Source organism: Carettochelys insculpta, chromosome 22 (genome assembly GCF_033958435.1).
Source record: "Carettochelys insculpta isolate YL-2023 chromosome 22, ASM3395843v1, whole genome shotgun sequence".
NCBI lineage: Eukaryota > Metazoa > Chordata > Testudines > Carettochelyidae > Carettochelys > Carettochelys insculpta.
This window is the reverse complement of record NC_134158.1, coordinates 19,252,838-19,270,169: the sequence shown is the minus strand read 5'-3', so window position 1 is coordinate 19,270,169 and position 17,332 is coordinate 19,252,838. Positions and strand designations below refer to the sequence as shown.

Genomic DNA, 17,332 nt, shown 5'->3' with positions numbered 1-17,332 from the left:
GAGCGGAGGAGCTGGGATGAGCAGCACAGCCCTGGAGCCAGCACCCTCTGGCCTGAGGTCTCCACTGCAGCTGGAAGTCGGGGGAGAGAGAACTGGGATATCCTGCGACTTCCAGAGTCTCAGCTGTGCCCTATGAGCTAAACGCTTGGGCAGCTGCCCAGGAGAGATTGAGGGGCCGCCCAGCTGATTAGCAGAGCGACCACAGCCAGCAGCCTGTGATTCTGCCGGTGGTGCAGATCCACCCACGCCTCAGTGTGTAGCAAAATTTATACCACACAGGGACGGAAAAAAATAGCAGCAACCCTGCCTGGGGCAGGAAATCTTTGGCCCTTGAAGGAGAAATGGGGGATGGGGGAATTCTTCCCCAGCTGTTGTAACAACCTGGGGGAGCGGCTGTGACTGCACAAGCTGAAACAAGCATTGTGCAAGCTGTGAACATCAGGTGCATCCAGGCATCGTTAACAGGAGCATCATCCACAGCCAGCCACCGATCGCCAATCACCCAAGGGCCATGCTGGTTGTAACGTAAGCTGCCTGCCGGGCCAGGGAGGCAGAGGCTACAGCCCCGCTTACCCCAGGGCACCAGCTGTTCATGCGACTCTGCTGTGCAGTGGGTTTTGGCCATGCAGCTGTGCTCTGTGGGGAAGATGGCACCTCACAAATCTACCTGGTGTCACTGCATCAGCTCCCACACTATTACGGCTGACTCAGACCTGGGTCAGGCCAATGGGAATCAGCTCCCTTGACTCCAATGGAGTTACTTCTACAGGCACATCTATATTTACTGGAAGATCAATGCACTGGTGGTTGCTAGTAGGGCCTAGTAAGGCCACGTTAAATCAAATGATCAGGGCACTGGTATCAACCCTGGTACTCACAGAATCATAGAATCCGAGGGCTGGAAGGGACCGCGAGTCCTTAAAGCAGGATCAGCCCCAACTAAGTCATCCCAGCCAGGGCTTTGTCAAGCCAGGATTTAAAAACCTGTAGGGCCGGAGATTCCACCACCTCTCCAGGCAAGGCATTCCAGTGCTTCCCCACCCTCCTGCTGAAGTAGTTTTTCCTAATATCCAACCTGCACCTCTCCCTCTGTAACTTCAGACGATTGCTCCTTGTTCTGCCATCTGTCACCACTGAGAACAGCCTCTCTGCATCCTCTTTAGAGCTCCCCTTCAGGAAGTTAAAGGCTGCTATCGAATCGCCCCTCAGTTTTCTCTTCTGCAAACTAAATAACCCCAAATGCCTCAGCCTCTCCTCCCAGATCATGTGCTCCAGCCCCCTCACCATCTTCACTGCCCTCCGCTGGACCCGCTCCAATGCATCTATGTCCTTTCTGCACTGGGGGGCCCAGAACTGGATGCAATACCGGACGCAGTCGTGAGGAGTAAAGGAAGTTGTCAGGAGAATTCCTCCCGTTGGCCTCCCACAGTGGGGACAGCAGCAAAAAATCCATTTAAGTTACGTCGATTGCAGCTGTGCAATTCTCATAGCTGGAGCTGCATCTCTTAAATCGATTTTTCCCCCTCGTGTAGTCCTGGCCGATTTACAAAGGGGTGGGCAAGAAGGGAGGGATTATTTCTACTGGGGATGGGAGGACAACAGGCCTGTACACAGCGGGGCGGTGTGCGTGTGAAAGTTGCAAATACCCTCCCATGTCCAATTACAATCCCTTCCTCCCTGCTTCACTGTGCAGAGGGAGCCAGCAGGGCATGATTGGGGAACCCAAAGCACCCTGGGAGCTGTAGTTCTCGGCCAGCTCCCTGCCTAGAGAACTGGCCTTGGAGCAGGGAAGGGACTACATTTCCCAGCAAGCTTTTGGCTGCTAGCACCAGGGCAGGGGACAAGGCACTACTGTTTCTCATGTCTGATGTTACAGCAAGATCCCAGAACGTAATTTCTATCAAGCCATTATTACAGTACAAAATTTCAGTCTGTTATAACAAAACCATTTTACCAATCACGGTTTCCACTCCAGCTTTTCATTACCCCTCTCTTACACACAGTCATCACACGACTATTTTGAATTCCTTTACACTTAAAAAAAGTTGTGGTCCGCGCTTACCAAGAAAGCACGCACATCCCCAACAGAAATTCCTGCCTAGGAGGACGAGTGAAGAAGTGGGTCTGTCCCACAAAAATTACTACATTATTTTGTTAGTCTTTAAAGTGCTACAGGACTGCTTTTTTCATTTCCTGAAGTCCCGTGGAATTTACAAGCATCTGTTTCCTGGAGGCTGGGGGATGGGGGAATGCTATAGAGTCAAGGTCTCATCCTGCATCGTAAACCAGCCTCAGGGCTGAAGGAAAACACGCACACACAGAGGCGAGGAAGGAGGATTTGCACATCACACAAGCCAGAGAGACCCACTGCACTGGGGAGTGGAGGAGAATTTGCCATTGTCCTTTGAACATTCCAGGCGGATGGCAGCAGAATACTTATCAGCTCCGCATTCACAGCTCCCCCAAAAGCCTGAAAGGTTCACAGGACCTGAGCTTAACCTTTCTTTCAGATGCCTCTCATTGCTACACAGAGGCCTGGCTCACAGCAGCTGAAGGCAAAGATCCCTGGCTCCCGGGGTCCACAGAGGAGCTATAGGGGAGGTGGGGGCAGGAACTCAACTGATCAAGGCAACTTGAGCTTTCAAAAGAATGAGGTAGCGGGGGGCTATGGGACAGTGGGTTCCTCTGAGGTGAAGTCAGCGGTTTGGTTCCCCGTGGATTTGCCTGCGAGTTGGCCAAAAAGAACGCCGAGAGAACCATTTTCTGTCAGACATCATAGTTTTGGTCAGAGGAACATCGATTATTTCAAATTTCTTGCTTTGATTCATTTGGTATCAACTGCTACGTTACATGAAAAGTCTGAATTTTGTTCTATTTCTTCATTATATTTCCTACCACAGTTTTGATTGTTTATATTGAAAGTTACAAAAGGATGCCTCAGAGTCAGGAAAAGGAAACGTTCCTCAGCTTCCAGAATGAAATCTTTGGGAATTTCCATTCCACAATCACACTTTCAACACTTTGCCATTTCGTTCTGATTCAGGACAAAACTAAGTTTCCCCATGTCAGATTTCCCCACAGGAGGCAAATTTTCTGACCAGCTCCTTACTTCAGTGCCTTTCAAAGAAACTGTCTCCCAGCCTGGGAAAAACTTCTCTCCTGACTCTCTTATGGCCCACTCATGGCTGGGACATTTTCATGGGAAAAATATCTTTTTCTTTTCCCCCTCCAATGAAACTGGAATCAAAAATTTTGTTTTTCTTTTGTCTTTCTCATTTTTATTTTTTCTTTATTTTCCTTTTTCTTACTCTCCATCTCCTCTCATCCCCTCCTTTCTCTCACTCTCTGGCGTTCCTTCTTTTTCTTCCTAAATTGGCTGAAATCAAACTCAGGAGTGACTGTGAAGGACTCTCTGTCCTGGTTATTCAGGAGGTAACACAGACACTCACAGTGGTCTTTGTCTGGTCTTAAAAAAATCTGTGAGTTTATATGGAAAAAAGATCCCCAAATATTTTAAAACCAACAAACTGGATTAGATATTAAGAAACAAACAAAACTATAAACTTATACTGTATTTGCTGTATTTATTTTCACCATACTGTACTTAATGGACAATGTAACTAAAATTTACTTATGGTTAAAAATGCCGGTTATTTGAGAGGTCTGGATGATAGAATGCTGGATATGAAAGAGTTTAGTGTAATACTTAGCTATTTCAAAATACACCATCTACACACAAGGAGCCTATTGAAATAAGCACTATTCTCTGTCTTAACAGCACCTGTTCTGAAATAACTATTTCAGAATAGTAACGGAGAGGGAGCCGTGCTAGTCTATACACTATCAAAACAAAAAGCAGTGAAGTAGCACTCTAAAGACTAGCAAAATAGTTTATTAGGTGAGCTTTCATGGTCTGAAGAAGTGGGTCTGTCCCACGAAAGCTCACCTGATAAACTATTTTGCTCGTCTTTAAAGTGCTACTAGACTGCTTTTATTTTTTTATTTGAGAATAGGCACTATTTCCTGTTCAGCAAGGGTTACCAACTCCAAATAACTCAACCGCTATTTCAAAATTATTTCAAAATAGTGGCTGTATTGTGTAGACACTAGGATAGTTTTTTTTTAAGTAACTATGCAGTATAGACACATCCTCAGATAAACGCAAAATTATAGCTTAATGATAACACTTTCCTCTCGTATGTGGATTCTGATCTCTAACCATTTGACAAAATTGGTCAGTATCAAAGCTGGGTGACTAACAGATTTGTGTGGTGCATGGCAGCTCTGAAAAGTTAAAAAATGTGTTGGGTCAGTTCGAAAACAAAAACTGGAGACTTGTCTGGTGAATTGAAAAGTCGTGGAGAAATTGCTTGGGGTCAAATTAAACATTTTGTTGCAACATACTTAAAATGTCATTTTGTTTTTTGTTTTGTTTTGTTTTCTATTATTTTTAATTTAATAAAATAATATCCAAGGAATTTTTGAAAGATAAAGTTGTTGCACACTGGACAAAAATCAGTTTTTCCTTTGGAATGAAACTGAGTTTTTCTGTAATTTTTCCCTAACCAGCACAAAGTCACAAAATGTTTTGGTATCACTGAATCAGCATGTTGGTGTCATGCAGCTTTCACCTGAAAAAATCTCACCAGGCTGTAGTCCACATGGTTCTATTTATTTTAGAGTGGGGGAGGGAGGGGAAACTGAGGCACAGACTGACAGAACTAACTCACTCAAGATCATCCAGCAGGTCCCTGCCAGAGATGGGACTAGCATCCAGGCCTCCTGCAACAGCTAGGAGCCCCATGGTGCTAGGTGCTGCACCTTGTTGTTGCTATTAGGTGTGTTATGGTAACTCCTAGGCACCTCAGTCAGTGGCCAAGAGGACCTCAGTGTGCTAGCAGCTGTGCATTTGTACTGATATTGGGAGTATTACAGTAGAGTCTCAGAACCTATTGCCAACCAGTACCCCGTTTAGCAAGGTGCTGTACATTTGTGTTGCTACTAGGTGTATTACAGTAGCACCTCAGAACCCTTGCCAAAGAGCAGGACTCCACTGCATCAGGTGCTGTACATTTATATTGCTATTATATCACTAAGAGCTGTCGCAGTCACAGAGCAGGTCCCTACTGTGTCAGGTACTGTACACTTGTATTGCTATTAGGTGTATTATGGTAGCAGCTCCAGTCATGGAGCAGGACCTGACAGTGTTAGGTGCTGTACATTTGTATTGCTATTAGGTGTATTATGGTAGCAGCTCCAGTCATGGAGCAGGACCTGACAGTGTTAGGTGCTGTACACTTGTATTGCTATTAGGTGTATTATGGTAGCAGCTCCAGTCATGGAGCAGGACCTGACAGTATTAGGTGCTGTACACTTGTATTGCTATTAGGTGTATTATGGTAGCAGCTCCAGTCATGGAGCAGGACCTGACAGTGTTAGGTGCTGTACATTTGTATTGCTATTAGGTGTATTATAATAATAGCAACTCTCAGAGTGATCACAGAACTGTCGCCCGAGTGGAACTGCCCCCTTTACACCACCTTCATGGACTTTGAAAAAACCTTTGGCAGCGTTGATAGAGATACTTTGTAGAAACTGCTGCAACCCCGTGGCAGCCCATCCAAAACTACTGACTTGATTCGTTCAGCATATGAACCCTCAATATGCCAAGCTGCTCATGATGGCGTCTTGACAGAATCCTTCACAAGGGTGCCTATTGTCACCTTTCCTGTTCTTGATCACAGTGGACTGGATTATGAACAGAACCACAGATGGATCGACGGGGCACTCAGTGGACACTTTTCAAACAGCGAGAGGACAGTGATTTTGCTGACACTGTCGCCCTCCTCTCACACCGACATGAAAGAAAAGGTCACAACACTAGACAAAACTGCCTCAGTGACTGGACGGAGCATTAACAAGGGAAAGGCCAAGACGCTAAGGAGCAACCAGTCCAACAACACCATAATCACACTGGGAGGGGATGACCCGGAAGATGTGGAGCAGTTCAACGACTTGGGGAGTATTATGGGCATAGGGGGAGGAACAGACAAGGAGATCAGTGCCAGAATAGGGAAAGCAACAGCCACATTCAACACTCTCTCCATCCCATGTGCAGTTCACAAATCATATCTGTGAAGGTGAAACCGTAGATCTTCAACACAAACATGCAGAGTGTGCGCTTGTCTGGACGCGAGACCTGGCGCACTAAACGTCTTTAAATCACAAGCTACAGATGTTCATAAGCAGGACGCCTGAGGTACGTCCTAAGCATCACGTGGCAAGACTTGGTCACAACTGAGGAGCGTTGGAACAGAGCAGGACAAGAACCACTTGATGTTCAAATCAGGAGAAGGAAGTGGGGAGGGCTGGGCCACACGCTCAGAAAACCACCATCCGGCACAGTCCGTCAAGCTCTCACGCGGGATCCACACGGAAAATGCAAAAGAGGAAGACCTCAGACAACGTGGAGAAGATCTACTGAGCTTGAAGGACAACAACTGTGGTACTCCTGGAGCCAGCTAGAAGTTTTGTCCCAAGACAGAATGAAGTGGAGGACACCTGTAGATGACCTGCGGAGTACAAGGGTTAAGTAATAGTAGTAGTAGGTGTATCCTTCCGGATGCTTCAGTGGAAGGCTATAAAAAGAAAGTCTCCCAGAAAAATACCCTTGCTGACCCTGCTGGTGCTCGACTGAAGCATGCGCTTGAAGAACATCAGAAATGAGAAGTGAGCCCCAGAGCTTGCTCAGCCCTGCCAACAACCCACCTCCCAGATACAAGAGCCCCACCCCCATACAATCCCATTTGGAAATGTATCCATCTCTCTTAAAATTGATACACTTGCTGCCCCGCCACAAAAAAATGCCCACCGAGAGGTGCAGCTATCCCAGTAGAACTATCACTGCAGCACATTAAACATCTCTCGTCCAGCAACGACCATGATCCAGAATGATTAGCCAGATGTCCATTTATCATGGGTGCAACCAAGCGTCCTGTAGTCCCTTGAAGTTTGTTTGCAGCCACTGGTCCTGGCTGGCAGTGCTCTGTGCTGTTATTTAGCTGTAATTTACCCCTAGGAACCCAGTGACCCATAGAGGTGTTGGTGATGCTGCTAGACAATACTGACCTCCCGCGGTTCGGCAAATTCTTGTGCAGCACGGGTCAGGTCTCAAGGGTGACGGATGAGAGAGGTTCAACCTATAGTGTGAATGCTGCTTACACCAGCAACACTGTGCTTTTATGGGTAAACCTTATCCCATCCGCCTAAAGTAAAACAAACTGTACTAGAGCCCTGACTCACATACCATCCAGACTTGTGATGAGAACCTTAGAATCCCAGCTTCCAGCTCCTCCTCCACTCCAACCACTAGACACCACTTCCTTCCCAAACCCCAAGAGTTCGGCCTTCCAGCCCCCACGATCTACCGCAGTAGAAGCATAGCTTTACCAGCAAGCTAGGGGCATCTGCTTGCCAGCCGTGATGCTCAGAAATGCCTCCTCATTATCTCCCGCCCCGACCCCCAACCCAGCTATAGTGTGGTGTAGAGTAAATATGACCTATTCTTATTCTAGTTGCTCCCTGCTCATATGGGTTTAACTGTTAAAGTAGCACAATTTTCTCTGGTCGAAACATCTGCCCCATGGTTGTGGCAGAAATGGGGCTGGCCCTTTAGGCACGCCAAGCTCTAACCATTAGCCCAGACCATCTTAAGAAGCAGCCAATCTTCTTTATGAACGGTGTAGGGACAGCTCTGTGGTTCACGCATTAGCCATGTAAACGCAGGGTTGTGAGTTTACTCCTTGGAGAGGCCACTTCAGGATCTGAGGCAAACAGATTCAAAACGAAAAAAATCTGTCAGGGGTGGTGCTTGGTCCTTCCAAGAGGGCAGGGGACTGGACGTGACAACCTCCCAAAGCCTCTTCCAGCTCTATGAGACACTTATTTACACAGGGGGCAAAATGCTCCTATTTCAAAGCAGCCATGAAATTAACATCTCAGGACCAGCACTCAGCAGATGCCCCGCAGGGCTGGGAGGAGGAGGAATGGTGGGCAGAGCAAGTGTAAGTCTTTTCCTTTCCTACTTTGGAGGAGAAATATTATTTCACAAAGAATTAAACCCCCAAAAATCTATAATAATAAAATACCAGCGGTACCCTGCAGCAGCCGAGATGGCATTTATAATCGCTCCCTCTGTTATCTGTATGAATTTACTTGTAACTAACAAACACGGAGCTCCCTTGACAGACACGCTGAACAATGCAAACTCCACTAATTGCCGCAATTTTCTCTGTCATTTTCTTTAATTCCTTCATTTCGCCTCTCTTGAAATAACCCCGCAGGTCAGACCGAATGCTCCTATAATTAAAAGCATTTAATGTAGGAATTAGAAAGCTGCGAGGCTTCGGGGGGGGGGGGGGGGGGGGGGAAGGGGGAGGCATATGTATGAAAATACCTTCTTTTTTTAATACTTTAAAAGTTGCCAACTCTTAAAGTAACAAAGCACCAAAATAAGAACCCCCTGCTCTTGGTTTCGGATTCTACCGCTCTGTGGTCTGGGAAAGGCAAAGGGCTAGTTCAGAGAGAGGGAAGGGGAGATAAAATCTACAAAGTTTGTAGCATTCAGGTCTTTCGTTATAGAAGAGAGTGATGGGTAATGGTGAGAGCAGGATGTCAGGCCTCCTGGGTTCTAGCCCTGGTCCGAGGATGAAGCTGGGAGGTACCACTGGGTTTTGTCCTACAGCTCTGGGAGGGGTGAGAGCCAGGAGCAGCGGGTATTCTCACTTAGCACTGTTCTGTGGCCCAGCCTCCCTGCCTCTCCGGGTATGTCTTCATTACTCAGATCATCAACCCGGTCAGGGTCGATCTTCTGGGGTTCAAGCTCACAGGCCTAGTGGGGCTGAGCGAAATCAAACTTTCAGGGGTCGTCAGTCCGCTCCTGTGCTCCTCAATCTTGCGAGAAGGAAGAGAAGTCAATGGGAGAGTTTGTCCCGTCGACCTCCTGCAGTGAGGCCGGCCAGGTAAGCAGATTGCAGATAAGTCAATTCTGGCAGATAAGTCGATTCTGCAGTTGACTTCAACGTTTAGGGTAGATCTGGCTCCATGTGCCGCACTGTCCCAGCTTTGCTCTGAGCCGTTCAGCAAGTCGCACAGCTTCATGCCTCAGTTTCCCAGCAGCACCAGGGGCTGCGAGGCTGAGAGAATGTTTGCAACACGCCTTGAGAGGCCATCTCATGGTAAGATGTCCGTCAGCGGCAGCTCCCTGCCAGGCGAGAGCCTTATGTTTTGCTTGACCGATGATCACAGTGGTCCCTTTGGCTTTACACTGTGCGATAGCATTAAAGAACCAAGCGTCTCCTCCCCTGGTCCTGGGAGATGCAGTGAGACTTCACCATACCAGTGACGCCTCCATGCGATCATGTCGAGCTCCAGGTCCTCCCCTATTACGCATATTATGGTAGCACCCAGAGGCCCAAACTTCATAGGCTCTACCCCAAAGAGGTTACAGGATGGTCTAAAACAGCGGCGTCCAATAGGAATTCAAAGGTCACCAGGCTTGTAGTTGTCATCTTTCCATATTTGCCACATTTGCCCCCTGCTCTAAATAAATGCCCCCCCGCTCACCCCCAGAACCAGGCACTCCCAGCCTCTCCCCCAAATAAATGCACTTCCCCTCTCCCAGAGCCAGACCCCACCAGCTCTCTCCCCTCCTCTAACTGAATGCCCTTTCCTGCTTCATACAGCGCACTGACAAACCAGACTAATGAGGGGGGATCCAGCTAACGAGGCTGTGTTCCAGCAGCGATTTCTGTCCTTGGGTTGTGCAAGGATCAGAACGTCTGGCCTGCTGGCTAAGGAGGGGTTTAATCGCAGAGCTCTGTTTCAAAAGGCCCCTCTCTGCAAAGCATTAATTCCTTGGTGAAGTGTCATGATGTGGTAGGGCAGGGATCCCATATACTGTATTTGGAGGTAGCACGGTCTTATGGTTAGAGCAGGGGAAGGGAATTTAGGACTCCTGGGGTTCTGTCCATGGCCCTGGGAGGGGAGCAGTGCTTAGAAGAGGAGCTCTGCAAGCCAGGACTCCTGGCTCCAAGGAGGGAGTGGTGGCTAGTGGTTAGAGAAGGAGTGGGGCTCTGAGTGAGGGCTCCTAGATCTTGGAGGAGAGTTATGTCTAATACGACAACCCATGCAGATGGGGAGCAGGACTCCTGGGTTCTATCCCAGCTCCAGGAGAGGAGTGATGTCTAGTGGTTGGAGCAGGGGGGCCCTAGGAATCACAGTTTCTACTCCTAGCTCTTCAGCTAACTCAGTGTCACCTTGGGCCAAACATAAAACACTAGGGAAATCATAGCCCCGCCGCTGGGTGCCTCAGTTTCCCCCTCTAAATTCTGCTGCAGTGAAGGAAGGAAGGACAGGTCATGGCCGCGGAGAAGAAACACCAGGCGGTGAAACCAATCAGAGCAGCAATGCAGCCCAGAGAAGGCAAAGAGGAATGTTTTAGCAGCCACCAAAATGATACTACACTTACTCAGTCCACAGATGGGGGGGCAGGCAGCAGAGTCCTTGGGTGAGGGGGCGTTCCCATAACCCAGATCACAAGAGCTTTGTGGGAGGTTGCTCCATGGAGACGTTCCCTTGGCGTGGAGTGGTCCAGACTAGTCACAGGGCGGGATGTGCTCATTCTCCTGGCCCACTTCCCTAACAAGCCCAAACCCAGCTGGAGAGAGCGTCATGGTGAATTTTTCGTTTCCTTAGCCCAGACGTGCACAAAGTGGGGCGCAGGCCCCTTCGGGAGGGGGGAGGAGACGAAATTCGTAAGGCAGGCACAGCACGACGGGCTGCTGGGTCTCAGACTCATCCATCTCATTGCAAACTTTGAAATCTGCTCCTGTTTTTAGGTTGGTGCATTCACATTTCTAGACCGGTTCATAAATGTTTTACATTCTACAGACTTATTTTCTTACACCTGCCAAATGGTTTTTATTTTTTTTCCAATATGATCAAAACTGAAATTTCCATCAGTGGATGACGTTAGACAGGTCATGGGACCCTGCTAACTGCAGGGCCCAAAAGTGGGACCTGAAATAAAGAGTTTGCTCACCTCTGCTTTAGCCACTGGGAAAATAATCAGAAAAAAATCATGGTCGAAGGAAATATTCCATTTAACCCCTAACAAAAACGCATGGTTTAAAACAAAGGAAAAAAGCATTGGAAGGGAATTTCCAAACAAAGAGTCATTTTGAACCAAAAAGCCCCCAGAATGTTGGATTTTTTCCCCCTTTTTCCAGGTGAAGACTTTTCAACATGAAACCTTTGGCAAAACCAGCCCAAATTCACAAGTTCCGTTGTCACCAAATCTGGGCTGCTGACGGAGTCAGCCAGCTCTTGGGGCTAGTCGAGACCAGCGGTGTCCAGTAGGAATTCAAAGATCACCCCGCTTGCGGTAGTCGCCTTTCCATATTCACCACGTTCCGCCCCCAACTCCGCTCTAAATGCCCTTTCCCTCTCCCAGAGCTGCGCACCCCCAACCCCCTCTTACGTAAGTGCCCTCTCCCTCCCCCACAGCCAGGAACTCTCCACCCCCTCATTCTGATTCAGTGCCAACGACTCAACAGAGCCACCACATGCTTCTCCCATCAAGCACTGGGGCACGGAGCCGGCGGACATCACTCCCTGCATGAGGCTCTCCGGAGGAGCTGCATTTCAAGGCTCCAAGAGCCGGGCTCGCCACAACGCGGTGTTCTATTCACCACATGTGGTTAGCGCATTGGACACCCCAGTCTAGACGAAGAGTTTGTGCGTGCCTCGCCCGAGTATGACACGTTTCCCAGCATGCTCTGACACAGGAGTACAGCAAGACATGCAACAGAAATCTGAGTGTGCAGCAGCAGGTTGCAGCCAGCCACGAACTGCACAGCATCTAAACAAACCTCCAGTCTGACCTACAGACCCCATGTCAGACAGCTCCCATCCACGTGTGTGTTCTTGACTCCAGCCCCTATCTGGTGGTTGAGCTAGAAGAGCAACACTTTTGAAAATAAAAAGATTCCAACCCCGAGGGAGATTTTCCCTAAGGCGGGGGGCTCTTGGAGCCCATCTCTGAGCTTCTCCTTCCACTAACACAGAACTTGGGGTTTGGGCTTTAAAGTTGGCTTGCTTGGGGCTGTGGGGAAAGCAACAAACCAGTAAGAAACCCACAAAAGATCACATGTGTATGCCCAGCACACACTCGCTGGCCCTTCCCTCCCTTCCTCCCTCTCCCCTTTGCAAAAAGGTTCCTTCCTTTTCAAGCCAGCTCTGCTGAATAATGGAGCAGGGCAGCCGACTTGGCATGAAAGAGGCAGGGCTTAGTTCACGCCGCCTGTGTTCCAACAAGCTCTCTGGGGCCGCCGAGACATCTCCCCCTTCCCTTGATCCCACGGTAAAGTGAAAATTTCTCAGTCTTGGGCCTGGGATCCCAGTCCTGGTTCCTCCCAGCCTGCACCTGTACCATGAGATTCAGATGGTCTCTGAAATGGCTGTTGGCCCAGTAAAACAGACAGAGAGACAGACTGAACCTTGTACATCGAAAATTAAGCACACGTCCGGACAGGTCACTGACTCCTCAGCGCTCCTGCTTTGTATCATGATATTGGGTGGGGAGGTGGGGGAATGTTTTTTGAATCAGCCCCCAGATACAAGATCCTTCGATTCCCTGAGAATCACAGCTTTTGTTAAAGAGCCTCAGGGCAGCTTGGGCCAGAGTTTTTTTGTTATATTGTGTGTCTGTCCAGCCCCCGGCACAGGGGAGTCGTGGTCAATGACTCTGACACTCAGTAGAAATAAAATGTACAGCACCTAGCATCATGGGTCTCTGGGACATGACTGAAGCACCTAGAGGCTACCATAATATCATAGAATCATAGAACACTAGGACTGGAAGGGACCTCGAGAGGCCATCGAGTCCAGCCCCCTGCCCCAATGGCAGGACCAAGTACTGTCTAAACCATCCCTGATAGACATCTATCTAACCTGTTCTTAAATATCTCCAGCCATGGAGATTCCACAACCTCCCTTCTACATAACGTCTACCCCATGGATCAGCACAGTACCTGGGACCCGAAACACAGAGACTCACCCTGAGAAATTATATCCAGAGGCAGCCACTATGTCCCTCCTGTTTTATAGACTGGGAAAATGAGGCATACAGCAGTGAAGTCAGTCAGGTCAGTAGCCCAAGGTCAGTAGCTCAGTGGCAGAGACCCCAGATCTCACAAACCTGAGCACCCCAGCTGAGGCAGCACAGAGTGAGCCCCTGGCTTAGGCTGCTGACATGCATATCGCTTCTCCTGCAAAGCAGAATTCAGTGCTTGTGGGAAACAGAAGCAGTCAGATCTGCCACTGCTGTTCCTGGGACTCCTTCAGGTAAGGAATGAACGAATGTTCCCTCTCATCTTTCCTGTCCACGTGCGGATTTTTTCCATCCATTTGCAGAAGAAATTTCTGTGCATGCCGAAGCATAGGTAGGCGTCCCACTGGCAGACACCAAAACCTAGCTGTGGACAGAGGCAACTTGGGTGGGGGCTGCAATTGGGGGCCACATGCCCCCCACTAGCATCACCCCACTCCCAGACACACGGTAGCACTGTGCCGCTTCCAGTAAGTGTGAGGGCAGCCTCACCGCTCCCTTGGAGTGGCATGGCCCGAGCTACCTGGCTTATCTTGCTTTCAGACTGTGCCACTCTGGGGGAGGAGGGGCAGAAGGGGTGCAGGGCTTCTGCAGGAAGAGGTCAGTGGAGCCGGAGCGAGAGCAGGGCAGGGGTGGGGCATGGGCAGGGAGAAGGCGGTGCAGGAGCAAGGCAGGGGTGGGGAAAGCGTGGGGCAGAGGAAGGTGGCCAGTGTTCCCCCTTGAATCCTTACGCTGGTTACCTCTGGTTGTGGGCGCTCTGCTAATGGGTTGGGCAGCATCCAGCCTTCTGCTGAACAGCCGCACAAGCATCCAGCTGACAGGGAACCCTGACCTCTGGAAACTAGGGTGGTTCCTGGAAAGCAGAGACTCTGACATGGACAAGGAACGATCAAGAGCTCACAATGGGTGAAGATGCTGCTTGGCTGCCTGAACACACAGGAGAAAAGCAGGGAGGCGACTCTCCCTCTGTCTGCCTCATTGGTAGGCCCGAGGCTGGAATCCTGTGCCTGCAGTCGCTGAGTTTTTACAAGGCTGTGAGAACATCCAAGGGAGTGACAAGAGCTGAAATCAACAACAGGGTCTGAAGGCAGCTTGATTACATTGTCCCAGAACCAGTGGTCCCTGTAAGCTGAGCACTTGGGCAGCCACCCAGAAGAGATTCAGGTGCCGCCCAGCAGATTACCAGAGCACCCGCAGCCAGCAGCCTGTGTTTCTATGGGTGGTGCACATCTGTGCATGCCTTGGTGCACAAAACAAAAGTTATTCCGTTGATGGGGATGTAACCCCAGGGGCACTGAGACCCTGGGCAAGGGAGAGTTACTTCAACAATGTTCTGCAGAGCACGGGTGTTCTGTGAACAGCTCGCAGGTGCGCCGCAAATGTCTGACGCTTATTTGCTGTCACACCCTGATGATTAAGGGGCTGGAGCACAAGACCTGTGAGGAGAGGCTGAGGGATTTGGGCTTGTTTAGTTTACAGAAGAGAAGACCGAGGGGAGATTTGATGATAGCTTTCAACTTCCTGAAGGGGAGCTCTAAAGAGGAGGGTGAGAGACTGTTCTCAGTGGGGTCACAGAGCAGAACTAGGAGCAATGGTCTGAAGTTAGACGGAGAGGTGCAGGTTGGATATTAGGAAAAACTACTTCCCCAGGCGGGTGGGGAAGCACTGGAATGTGTTACCTAGAGAGGTGGTGGATTCTCCATCCTTAGAGGTTTTTAAGTCCCGGCTTGACAAGGTCCTGGCTGGGATGATTTAGTTGAGGTTGATCCTGCTTTGGGCAGGGGGGCTGGACTCGATGACCTCCTGAGGTCCCTTCCAGCTCTCTGATTCTGTGATTCTGTCTATGTTCTTGGTTATCAAAACCAGATACAACGTTACGTCTTCATTGCCAGGATACCTGTTTCAATTACTTCATTTTAGTTTTGCTGTATATGTTGCTGTTGGAGTTTTGTTTCTTGGGGGGTCTGGCAGCTTCTTAAAAGACAATTTTCATAGATGTCCCACTTACAGCAGAACCCCAAGATACGTGCACTCAAGTGGTGCGTATCTCACTATAATGCAACTCATGGTGGTGAGGAACTGGTGCCAGGCTCCAGCTTCTCTGTGCTCCCAGGAGCCAGGAAACTGACCAGTGCTGCTGCTACATAGATTTAGCCCCTAAGGTCAGGGGTTTATTCCCTCCTGCTGGTAACTGGGGTCCAGTGGCCTTACAGATGGGAAAAATTAGAGAGAACCCTGCCCAGAGCCTTCCTGGGGAACACGTCCTGGGTACTCCAGGGATCCGTCATCTAGCACAGAAAAGCAGAGCGAGAACTCACAGCCAGAAGCTAAAGACAAGCACATTGAAACAGGAAGAGAGACACCCAATTGTAAGAGTGAGGGTGATTACTCACAGGAACAAACTCTCTCTCGATGGCTCCGGATCCAGACCAGCTGCTTCGCTGGAATACGCGTTAGTCAGACACAAGTTATCTGGCTCCCCGCAAAAGCCACTGGTGCAACTCTGTGGTTCATCTCACACAGGTTAAACTAGACAACCTAACGGTCCCTTTGATGGCCTGAAACTGGAACTATCCACCCTTTGGATACAGCACTGGGGGCAGCTTTGAAAGCTCCTTCCCACATCCTTTGCCTTTGCTGGGATTCAGATATGGCAGGCAGGCGAGCATGCAGCCCCAGCGCTGGGACCCTTTTCGTACTTGTCTGGACTAAAAGCAGGTCTATGCTACGGGGAGGGTCGAATTAAGGTATACAATTCCAGCGATGTTAACTTCATAGCTAAAGTGAAGCACCTCAGCTCAGGCTCCTGCGCCGTCTCCACTCAGGGAAGTCGATGGGAACCTGCAGCTCCCATCTAATTCCCTTTCTCCTAATGGATGGCACGAGCACCAGAGCCAACAGGACACCCTGCAAGTTCGATTTAGTGTGTCCCCACTAGGTGCACTAAATCAGACTCCAGAAGAGCCACCGCAGCAGGGTGGAGACCTACCCAAAGGCGCCGCAGTTAGCCTGCTTCCCTGCTCACCTAACCCCAGCTGTCTAATGAGCGAGCGTGGCTGGACCCAACTGGCTGCTCAAAGCATCTGCTCCCAGCTGGGACAGACCCTGTGGCCTGTTTGCTTCCAGCCCTGCTTCTGTCCGGGATGCAGCCTTGCCCATCATGACTCACTGCATGTAAAGCGATTCTGGCCCATGGCACCGATTCCTGAACCCTGGGCTCCCACACCTGGTTCCTGACTCCAACGTCCAGCTACCAGGCAGCCTGACTCTGGTTCTAACCACTAGGCATGACCACCCAGGCCCTGGTCCTTAACTAGGCTTGGCAACTTTTTCATCGCACAAAAACCCTTGCCCCGCCTGCTGTATCTGCCCCTTCTCTGAGGCCACACCCATGCCCTGCCCCTTCTCTGTGGCCCTGTCCTCGCTCACGCCATCCCCCCTCCCCACTCAGTTTCAGCAGGCTGAGACAGGGGGCTGGGGTGAAGGAGGAGGCACCAGGCTGGAGTTCAGAGTGCAGGAAGGGGCTCAGGGCTGGGGCAAGAGATTGGGGTTCAGGGAGGGGACCCTGGAGTGGGGCCAGAGATGAGACGGTTGGGGAACAGAAGAAGGGGGCTGGAGGCTGAGGTGGGGGTGTGGGCACTGGGAAGGAGTTTGGCTGTGGGAGGGGATTCCCAGGTGGGGCAAAGGGCTGTGACATGGGAGAAGGTTAAGGCTGTGAGCTGCAGGTAGCGCATATCTCAGGTGACTGTCAGGAAGTGGGTGGCCTGTCTCTCCAGCTGGGTGGTCAGCCAGGGGACTCTGTGCTCCACCCACACCCATAAGCACCACACCCACAGCTCCCAGTGGCTGCAGTCCCCAGCGAATGGGAGCTGCAGAGCCGGTGCTGAGGGTGGGGCCAGAGCACAGAACCTTTGTGGCCATCCTTGCACCTGGGGGCTGGGCATGCCAACTGCTTCTGGGAGCTGCACAGAACCAGGGCAGGCAGGGTTCCTGCCTTAACCCTGCTGTGCCACCAGCTGGGCTTTTAAAGGCCCAGTTGGCACCTGCAAAGTCCCTTTGTCCAGGCATTCCAGCCATCACTCCCGCATGCACATCCTGAACCGTTTCACTGCCGGAGCTACCAGACCAAGGGGTCACTGACCGCCAACAGCAGTGGCAGATTTA

At 50.1% G+C, this 17,332-nt stretch overlaps 1 protein-coding gene across 1 annotated transcript in view; it reads right to left on the bottom strand.

Moving 5' to 3' along the window:
• NPAS1 (neuronal PAS domain protein 1) overlaps nucleotides 1-17,332 on the bottom strand; it is a 98,047-nt gene that overhangs the window by 46,773 nt on the left and 33,942 nt on the right. The window lies entirely within an intron of this gene.